General features: G+C 38.8%; 1 non-coding gene across 1 annotated transcript; it reads right to left on the bottom strand.

The window, feature by feature from the left end:
* Positions 1-10,703: 10,703 nt before the first annotated feature.
* On the bottom strand, positions 10,704-10,812 carry LOC122214631. The gene has a single exon (XR_006200011.1). It is a non-coding gene; the product is annotated as a U6 spliceosomal RNA (small nuclear RNA).
* Positions 10,813-11,432: the final 620 nt, after the last annotated feature.

The raw sequence follows: 11,432 nt of genomic DNA on the forward strand, positions 1-11,432 counted from the left end.
TCCTTGGTTCAGATGCTCAGACAGACACAGGACTGTGGACGGAAACTAGGTAGGGTTTGGGGCTGCTGGCCTATCTTCCTTCTTATGCCTACTTGCACACTACTCCTACCCCAACAATAACCAGATAGAATTTGCTGAAACGATTAGCTTCTCACCTTGCCTTTTTCTAAATGGCCATTTTCAGCTTGGTGCAGACAGACATGGCAGTGAAGGTGAATGTGTGGCCTGTTTTCTTTCAAAGTATAGAATCAGAGTTTTCTCTGCTTATAGCCTGACCTACCTGCCCAGTCACTTTGTACATTTCTAGGCTTCAAGGAGGATATGGATCCAAAAGTAAATAACTATCCTTGCCATGACTTTTAAGTAGATACTTAAATATTACATATATACACATGCTATAGACTGAATGTTTGTACACCCCAAAATTCATTATTTTGAAGTCCAATCCACTGTGTGATATGATGGTATTTGAAGAAGGGCTTTCGGGAGGTCATTAGGGTTAGATGAGGTCATGACAGTGGGGCTCTCATGATGAGATTAATACCCTTTTTAAGATTAATACACTTCTTAAAAAATTTTTTTCTTAATGTTTTCATTTATTTTTGAGACAGAGAGAGACAGAACATGAGCAGGGAAGGGGCAGAGAGAGAGGGAGACACAGAATCTGAAGCAGGCTCCAGGCTCTGAGCCATTAGCACAGAGCCCAATGCGGGGCTCGAACTCACAGACTGTGAGATCATGACCTGAGCCAAAGTCGGACGCTCAACAGACTGAGCCACCCAGGCGCCCCTGATTAACACACTTTTAAGAGTAAAAAAGATCTGTCTTGTGAAGACACAGTGAGAAGTAGGCTAACAAACCAGGAAATGGACTTATAGCAGAACCCAACCATGCTGCCATCCTGCTCTTACACTTTCAGCTTCCAGAACTGTGAGAAAAAAATATTTGGTGCTTAAGCCACCCAGGCTATAGTATTTATTATAGTAGCCCAAGTTTACTAGGACAATACATATATAAACCCATTTTTTTTGCAGGGGATGGGGTCTGTCCAACCCTTCCATTTTCCAACCTTGACACACTTTACCAGGAGTTGTCCTTCCCCTCTTCATCTACAAAGTCACTGAGGGAAGAGCCATGTGTAGACAAAGTACCCCTGTCCCTGTAAATCACAACACCCCCTTAGCCTATTGGACCAGATGATGTCCCCTCCTGAGGAATTTGGAATTCGAAAATATACATTAAGCCTCAATCAGGCTGTGCTTGCAAATGGAGGAGATACAACACAGGACCTGTTGGCAATGGTCATTTTCTGCCAAGTGGATTGGAAAGTAGAGAAAACTGCTCTTCAGCCAGATATATGGATAAACTAGACTTACAGAGAAGCAGGGAAAAAAAGAGAGTGAGAGAATCCTTAAATCTCCACAGGGCTTTAACTCCTGGTTCCGTAACATCCCTAAGAGCCAGCTGCCCCTTTACCTTGAGTTTCTTGAGAATGCTCTGGCTTGGGCTAGCTCATGTAGACTTCTGTTCCTTACTACCAAAAGTCCTCATTTACCAGAAATCATCTATGAAACCACTGGTTGGGCAATGGCCAAGAGCAGAACACCATGGGACTCCCCCAAAAGCACCTCCCAGGAAGCTGTGCAAATTTACCTGTGTCTTTCAAGCCACATTTTATCACCTTGCTCACGAGGCTAAAATTTGAGTTTCTAGGATGACTTGATGACATCCGGACACTCTGATCACCACTATTTTACTTTGAACTGGTACACTGACCCCAACCAAAGTCCTGCATTCATTCTAGCTGCCATGTTTTTTTTTTTTTTTAACATTTATTCAATTTTGAGAGAGACAGAGCATGAGTGGGGGAGGAGCACAGAGAGAGGAAGACACCGAATCTGAAGCAGGCTCCAAGCTCTGAGCACAGAGCCTGACATGGGGCTCGAACCCACGAACCATGAGATCATGACCTGAGGTTGGATGCTTAACCCACTGAGCCACCCAGGCACCACTAGGTGCCATGTGTTCAGAAGGGTAATAGGTCACAATCCCTTATCTGAAATTTCTGAGGACCAATGGTTTTGGAACTCAGAAATTTAAAAATTTTAAAAAGTATGACCCATACATCATAAATTACACATTGCCTCCAACAGGGTCTGGGGCTGTTCCCTAACCAAACATGTTAATATTTCTGTAGAAAAATGCACAAATATTTTTTAACTGAGTTAAACAAATCGTTTAATATCAAGTTTTCCTGCTAAATAGGTTCACATCAACTTCAAGCAAGATTCTGTCCTCAAGTGATTTAGTAAAAACCTTAGTTTCAGGGAGAAGGGTCCAAGATGGTAGAGTAGAAAAAACCCAAAGTCACCTCCTACATATAGAATCTATTCAAAGTCACCTATATATAGAGCAGTACCTCCTAAAGAAACTGAGGGTTGACTGAACAGCTTCTGCACACCAAAGAACAGAGGGATCACATAGGGAACAGCAGAGACAGAGCCGGGACCCTACTCTTGAAGCTACAAACTGCAGGGGGTGGATAGCACTGAGGGGCCCACGGGCAGATTTGACTGCCCTGGGGTACGGCAAAACAGAAACAAAAATAAAACAAAACAACAACAAAACCCAGCTGTTTAAAGGGCAACTGGCATACATGTGAAGGAAACCCATTTACTAATCCTAGAGCATGGGCTAAATGGTGAGGTAACTACTGGAAGTCTCTCTGGGGTCGGAGGTACCAGCAATCACCACTGTTTACATTTCCCCTTCACTTTGATAGCACAGACAGGAGCAGGGTCTGGGTGCTCTAGCTGGTCTGCCATTTCAGTGAGGCCAGCCGCTAGCCCACACCAGCTCCAGCAATCCCCCACCGTGACCCCCCCACACACACTCACTCTAGCCTCAGCCATCCTACCATGGTGCCCCCTGTATGAAAAGCCCTGGCCTATTCCCACTCCAGATAACCCACCAGGGCAGCCCCAGTGCACAGCACCCTGGGAACACCTGGCCTGTGCGCATTTCAGCTCGAGCCATCCCAACAGGCTGGCCCTAGCGCAGAGTGTCCTGGGACTCCTGGCCTGCACCTGCTCCAGCGCCAGCCAGCCAGCTGAAGCTAACAGGCGCATGCAGTCTGTACAAGGGATGTTCCTACACAAGTCCACTCCTTCAAGACTGGGAAAGGTGGATGTTTTGCTTATTAATTCAGTAAAACAGAGAAAGTCAAACAAAATGAGGAGACAGAGGATTATGCTCCAAATGAAAGAACAAGACAAAACTTCAGAAAAAGAACAGAATAAACAATCAACCTGAGAAAGAGTTCAAAGTCTTAAAGATACTCACCAGACTTGAGAGAAGAGTGGAAGAACTCAGTGAGAACTTCAACAAAGAGATAGAATATATGAAAAAAACTAATCAGAGCTGAAAAACAACTGAAATTAAAAATATGCTATAGATAATCAACAGCAGATTAGAGGATCTAGAAGAACAGATCAGTAATCTGGAAGATAGGGTAATAGAAAGCACTCAAGCTGAACAGCAGTAAAAAAAAAAAAAAGAGATATATGAAGGGGAACTCTGGGACATCAAGAGTCTAACATTTACATCATAGGGTCTTGAAGGAGAAGAGAAAAGGGTAAAAAATGTATTTGAAGAAATAATAGCTGAAAACTTCCCTAACCTGGGGAAGGAAATAGACATTCAGGTCCAAGAAGTATAGAGAACCCCAAACATGATGAATTCAAAGAGGTCTACAATAAGACACAAAATGATTAAAATGGCAAAAATTAAAGATAAAGAGAGAATCTTAAAAAGCATCAAAAGCAACTAGTTATATACAAGGAAAACTCCATAAGACTATCGGCTGATTTTTCAGCAGAAACTTTATAAAACAGAGAGAGTGGCATGACATATTCAAAGTGCTAAAAGGAAAAATCTCAAAGCCAAGAATACTCTCTCCACCTGGCAAGGTTATCATTCAGAACCGAAGGAGAGATAGTTTCCCAAACAAAAGTTAAAGGAATTATTCACCACTACACAGCCTTACAACAAATATCAAAGGGACTTCTTTAAGTGGAAAAGAAAAGGCCATAACTAGAAGAAAATTATGAAATGAAATAAAACTGCATTGGCAAAGGCAAACAAAGAGTAAAAGTAGTAGATCAATCATTTATAAAACTAGTATGAAGGTTAAAAGACCAAAATAGTAAAATCGATTACAGTTGACTCTTAATGAAGAGATTAGGGGCACTGACATCCTATACATATAACTTTTTACTCCCCAAAATTTAACTACTAATAGCCTACTATGAATCAGAAACCTTACCAATAACATAAACAATCAAATAACACACATTTTGTATGTTGTACATATATGTACTGTATTCTTACAATAAGGAAAGCTATAGAAAAGAAAATGTTATTAAGACCATAAGGAAGAGAAAATGTCTATAGTACCATACTGTGAAACTTTCCACATAGGAAAAGAAAATGAATTAAGGGATTCATAAAAGAAACAGATGTAAAATATGACATCATATACATAAAACATGTAGGGAGAGGAGTAAAAATGTAGTGATTCTAGAATTTGTTTGAATTTAACTAACCATTAAGTTTAAACTGCTATATATTTAGGATGTTAACTATGAACCTCATGGTAACCACAAACCAGAAACCTGTAACAAATACACAAAATATAAAGAGAAAGGACTCCAAGCATAATACTAAAGAAAGCTATAAAACCATAAGGAAGCAAGATAAGAAGAAATAAACAGAAAAGAACTACAAAAAAACAACTAGAAAACCATTAACAAAATGACAATAATACCTATGAATAATTACTTTAAATGTAAATAGCCTAAATGCTCCAAAAGATGTAGGCGACTGAGTAGATTAAAACAACAACAACCAAAAACAAGACCCATCTGTACACTGCCTACAAGAGACTTACTTCAGACCTAAAGATATATGTAGATTGGAAATGAAGGGACAAAAAAAATATACCACATAAATGGAAGTGCACACACGCACACACACACACACATAAACACACACACACACACACACACACACACACACACACGCCAGGATAGTAATACTTATATCAGACAAAACAGACTTTAAAGACTGCAGCAAGAGACAAAGAGGGGCACTACATAATGATCAAGGGATCAATCTAATAAAGGATATGGCAATTGTAAATATCTATGCACCCAATGTTGAAGCATCTAATTACATAAAGCAAATATTAACAGACACAAAGGGAAAATTTGATACTAATACAATAATAGTAGGGTACTTTAACACTCCACCTATATCAACAGATAGATCATCCAGAAAGAAAATCAACAAGGAAGCGGTGGCTCTGACAGCACAATAGACGAGATAGTTTTAACATATATATGCGTGTGTGTGTGTGTGTGTGTGTGTGTGTGTATATATATATATATGTTTTTAACATATATATACACATGTATATTTTAACATATATATGTATGTATGTGTATGTATATATATGTGTGTGTGTGTATACACACACACACACACACACAACACTCCATCCAAAAACAGAATACACATTCTTTTCAAGTGCAAATGGAACATTCTCCAAGATAGATCATATGTTAGGCCACAAAATAACTCTCAAAAACTTTAAGAGGACTAAAACCATATCAAGCACCTTTCTGACTGCATCAGTATGAAACTAGACATCAACTACAAGAAAAAAAAATGGAAAAAATATAAAAACACATGGAGGCTAAACATGATACTAAACAACCAATGGGTCAATGAAGACATCAAAGAGGAAATTTTAAAAAAATAACTGGAAACAAATGAAAATGGAAATACAACAGTTCAAAATATTTGGGAGGCAGCAAAAACAGTTCTCAGAAGAAAGTTAATAGCAATACAGGCTAACAAAAAAATACAGAATAAACTACATTACTTACACCTAAAAAACTAGAAAAAGAAGAATAAAGGCCAAAGTTAGAACAAAGGAAATAACAAAGATCAGAAAATAAATAAATGAAATGAAGTCTAAATAAGAGACTAATAAAGAGACCAATGAAAAGTAGAAAAGACCAACGAAACCAAGAGCTGGTTCTTTGAAATAATAAACAACAATGATAAACCTTTAGCCATGTTCATAAAGAAAAAAAATAGAAAACTCAAAATTGGAATGAAAGAGAAGTTACAACCTACACCACAAAAATACAAAGGATTAGAAGAGATTGCTAGAAAAAATTATATGCCAACAAATCAGACAACCTAGAAGACGTAGATATTCCTAGAAATATACAATCTTCTAAGACTGAATCAGGAAGAAATAGAAAATCTGAATAGACCTATCACTAGTAACAAGTTGAATCAGTAATCAAAAAATTCTCAATACACAAAGTCCAGGACCAGATAACTTTACAGGTAAAATCAACCAAACATTTAAATAAGAGTTAATACCTATTCTTCTCAAACTATTCCAAAAAATAGAAGAGAAAGGAAAGATTCTAAATATATTCCAAAGGCCAGCACTATTCTGATAACAAAACCAGACAAAGACACTACAAAAAAATTTTTTAAAATTAGAGGCCAGTATCCCTGATAAGCATAGACACAAAAATCTTCAATGAAATATTAGAAAACCAAATTCAACAATACATTAAAAGAATCATTTAGAACACCTGGGTGGCTCAGTCAGTTGAGTGTCTGGCTCTTGATTTTGGCTCAGGTCATGATCTCACGGTTCGTGGGATGGAACCCCACATCGGCCTCCAAGCTGTCAGCGTGGAGCCTGCTTTGGATTCTCTCTCTCTCCCTCCCTCTCTGCCCCTCCCCCACTCTCTTTCTCAAAAAATAAACTTAAAAAAAAGAGAAAACGATCATTCACCACCATCAAGTGGGATTTATCCCAAGGATGCAAGAATGGTTCAACCTGAATCATCCACAAATCAACATGATACACTACATTAACGAAATGAAGGATAAAAATCATGATCATCTCAATAGATGCAGAAAAGGCATTTGACAAAATTCAATATCCATGTAAAAACTCAACAGAGTTGAAAAAATATATCTTAACATAATAAAAGTTATCTATGACAAGTCCACAACTAATATTATATTCAATGGTGAGAGGCTGAAAGCTTTTTCTTTAAGATCAGGAACAAAACAAGAATGTCCACTCTTGCCACCTTTATTTAACATAGTACTGGAAGTCCTGGCCATATCAATCAGATAAGAAAAAGAAACAAAAGGCATCCAAATTGATAAGGAAGAAGGAAACCATCACTATTTGCAAATGACATAATATTTTACATAGAAAACCCTAAAGACCCCACCAAAAAAAAATCTATTAGAATAAATGAATTTCATAAAGTTGCAAGAAATGAAATTAATGTACAGAAATCTACTATGTTTTTATACACTTACAGCAAAGTAGCAGAAAGAGATATTTAGAAAACAATCCCGTTTATACTGCATCAAAAATAATATACCTCAGAATAAATTTAACCAAGGAGGTAACACACCAGTACTACGAAAATTGTAAGACACTGATTAAAGAGACTGAGGATGACAAAAACAAATAGAAAGATACACCATGCTCATGGATTGAAAGAATAAATATTGTGAAAATTTCCATGCTACCCACAGTGAGCTACCCAAAGAAAATGAAAACACTAATTCAAACAGGTGTATGTTTCCTATTTTTATTGCAGCATTATTTACAAGAGCCAAAATATGGAGGTAACCCAAGTGTCCACTGATAGATGAATGGATAAAAAAGATGTGGTACATATACACAATGGAATATTACTCAGCATTTAAAAGAATGAAATCTGGCCATTTGCAACAACATGTATGGACATAGAGAGTATAATACTAAGTGAAATAAGTCAGACAGGAAAAGACAAATACCATATGATTTTACTAATTTGTGGGATCTAAGAAACAAAACAAATGAACTAACAAGCTAGAAATTGACTCATAAAAAAAAAAAAAAAAAAAAGAACAAACTGGTGCTTGCCAGTGGGGAGCAGAGTGGGTTAATGGGCAAAATAGGTGAATGGAATTAAGAGGTACAAATTTCCAGTTATAAAATAAGTCATGGGGATGAAAATTACAGCATAAGAAATACAGACAGTCAATAACACTGTAATAACTTTGTATGGTGACTGATGGTAACTACATGTGGTGAGCATTTCATAACGTTGAGTCACTATGTTGTACACCTGAAACTAATATAATATTGTTAACTATACTTCATATTTTCAAAAATTTCAGAGCTCTTGGTATTGTGGTCAGAAATCACTATTAACTCCCATTTAATAGATAAGTAAACTGATGGCCAGAGAGATTTAGTACTTTACTCAGGGTACCCCAGACATAAACAGGCCAAATTGGGATGCAAATCCAGGAAGTCTGGCGCAAAGGTAAAAGCCTTAATAGCACTCCACTAATTATACTGCCTCTCCAAACTTGACACTTCTGAGCATCAGGTTATCAGGCTGGTTCCAGATCTGGAAAACCACATGGAGAACAATTAAAAGAGAACTTGAGCTATTTAGCAAAGAGCAGAGAAAACCAAGGAGGAGATACCATGTTTTATTCAGATACCGGTCCCCTTCCCAGATTCCTTCCCTAACTCCATTTTTTATGAGAGGACATTAGGCTACCAAAGACTCTGGGATCAACTACAAAGATAAGAAGATTCTGAGAGATAGGAGCTGAGAGATGTGTGTAGGATGTACAAAGGCCAATCCTACTCTTTGCTGAAGTAAAGCAGAGGCAAGCTATGAATTAGAGGGTAGCTGTCAACAGCCTCAGATCTTTCTCTGTTAGCTTATTCATTTATCAAACACTCATTGGGTACCTAGCCTGTGCACAACTGTCCTCAGTGCTGGGAAATGCCAGAGAACAAACTGCTCCTGCCTTCCTTTCTAATCTTATGTCCTCCTCTCTCCCACTCCTGCTAAATCCAGCCACAAGGGTCCTTCTGTACCACAAACCCTCCCAGATTCTTTCCGCCATCAGGACCTTTGCACCTGCAGTTCCCCATTCCTGGCATATTCTGTTTCCTGTTCTTCAAGTGGCTCAGCTTATACATCATTTCCCCAGCAAGAGCATCCCTAACCACCCCATCTAGTTGCTTGTTATATTAATTTTCATCTTACTGGTATCTAATGTTTTTTTCCAGTATTTGTTTACCTTCTCCCCCTATTGAATTTAGTTTAATGACTTTTTTTGGTTTTGTTTTGCTTTTTAAGTACGCTCCATGTCTAACATGAGGCTTGAATGCATGACCCTGAGATTAAGAGTCACATGCTCTACCGACAGAGCCAGCCAGGTGCCCCTGAATTTAGCTTAATGAAATCAGGAACTTCATCTGTTTTTGCAGTCTGCTGTATTTATGATGTTTTGAATAGTACCAAGCATATAGCAAGTAGTCTATAAATATTTACTGAATAAATTAATAACCAAGAAATTATGCTTCCATTTTGGGGAATGTGTTAGCTTTGTCGTTTTGAAAGCCTGTCCTGTGGTTGCAAACTAGAGAAAATATAATGAGCTGTGTGGTTGAGGTGGCTAAGTGTAGAGCAACATCCAAACTCCTCCTCTTTAACAGGACTCCCACTGGAGTTTACTGACCCCAGCATTCTTCATAGAAAGGATTTGGTCATTGGGGTGTGGGTGGAAAAATGAAGTGTGCCATTTCTATGTCATGCCCTTAAAACAAAGGTAGATGTGGCCACTGGCCCTTTCTCCACTTCCCATTACCTGGAAGATGTCAGGATCTAAAGCAACCACTTTGGATCCAACAATGGAAATCCTGTGCATCGAGAATGACATAGCTGCTCTGCCAGCCTTAGACAGTTTACCTCTGGATTATGAAATAGACACAAATAAGCTTCCATCTTGTTTAAGCTGCTGTATTGGAGGGCGGGGGGGGAGGGGGTGGGGGCGGCTTGGTTACAACAGCTAATAACTCTAATAACAAGTCTTAGGTCTTTTTTCAGCAATTTAGAGGATCCTTGCTACACCTGGCCTGCCTCTCTCAGGAACCACTGCCTAAATACTATTTCCATATTTTTTCATTTTTAAATTTATCCTTACCATCTTTCAAGTTAGTTTTTGTGTCGCACAACACATTGCCTTTGCAACCTTCCACGTGCAGAAAGGGAAAGGAAACACATTTAGTGAATGCTGAGTAGGAGCCACTTACTATGCTAAATGCCTTGTCTATAATATCTTAACTCTCTCAATATGTCTGTGAATCCAATGTCATTTCAGTTTTCCAAATAAGAAACAGACTCAAGGATGTTAGATGTCTGGTCCAAGGTCATACAACTATTAAGTGGCAGCGTTAGACTTTGAACCAGGTGAGAGCCAACTCTATAGAGCCACTACTCCATGCTGATACTGTGGCATGCACAATGACTGACGGCTTGCATTTGTGTTCTTAGATTACTTTTTTTTTTTTTTTTGCTATAACTTACTAACATAATTGCATGACTTTTACTTGACTTGTCCGTATGCCATCTCTTTACTCAACTGTTAGGGCGTTTGCTTTTTATAAATTGTGGTCATATATAACATAAGATTTACCATTTAGCTATTTTTAAGTGTCCAGTTTAGTAACATTAAGCACATTCAGGTTGCTGTAGAACCATCCACCACTATCTACCTCCAGAACTTGTTCATCATCTCTGAAAAAATATGAGAATCTCCATGAGTTTGTGTGTCATCCTTGCACCAGGGGACATGCTAATCTTCTCTGCATTGTTCCAATTTTAGTCCATGTGCTGGCCAAGCGAGCACAGGGGGCCAAGTGTTTAAGTCACTGGTTTTCTCATTCTTGGCCTCTCTCCCCGTTTTCTTTCTTTCCTTCCGTGACCTGTTGCTTGCTGCTTAGTAATGAACTGGAGCATCCTAGCAATAGATGTGCCTGTTCAAAGTCATGAGAAAGAGGAAGGAGAAATAAACATAAAAGGGCCTGGCTTGGATCCTATCTTTATCCTCTGCCCCAACCAATCCCCAGGGAGGAAGGGGATTGAGCAAGGAAACAGGAGACTCACAAACAGCCTAATTTAAAATGGAATCACTGTGAAGTTTCTTAGCCCTTCAAACAGCAAGTTAGCAATTCTGATCTGCTCTGCCCTGCATGACTCACTGTCCAGTGCCAAGTGCTGCCTGTGTCTCGGAACTTCGTCCTCCTCATCTCAAGCTCCCAGGCCCTACCTCCATTTTCTCCTTTCCTTCCTCCTACTCTCTCTCCTCTGGAGGTGTTCACCACCTGCAAGAAAGCCTGGCAGGGAGAAGTGTCGGTGCTTTAAGGGGAGGAGATCAATTCAGTGTGAATTTCTGTTTTCCATGAAAGGCTTTTCCATGAGAACACCAGCATTTGAGAGTTTCCTGTGTTCACTGCCCTCTCAACTCGG

The sequence above is a fragment of the Panthera leo genome, chromosome A2 (assembly GCF_018350215.1).
Source record: "Panthera leo isolate Ple1 chromosome A2, P.leo_Ple1_pat1.1, whole genome shotgun sequence".
Classification (NCBI taxonomy): domain Eukaryota; kingdom Metazoa; phylum Chordata; class Mammalia; order Carnivora; family Felidae; genus Panthera; species Panthera leo.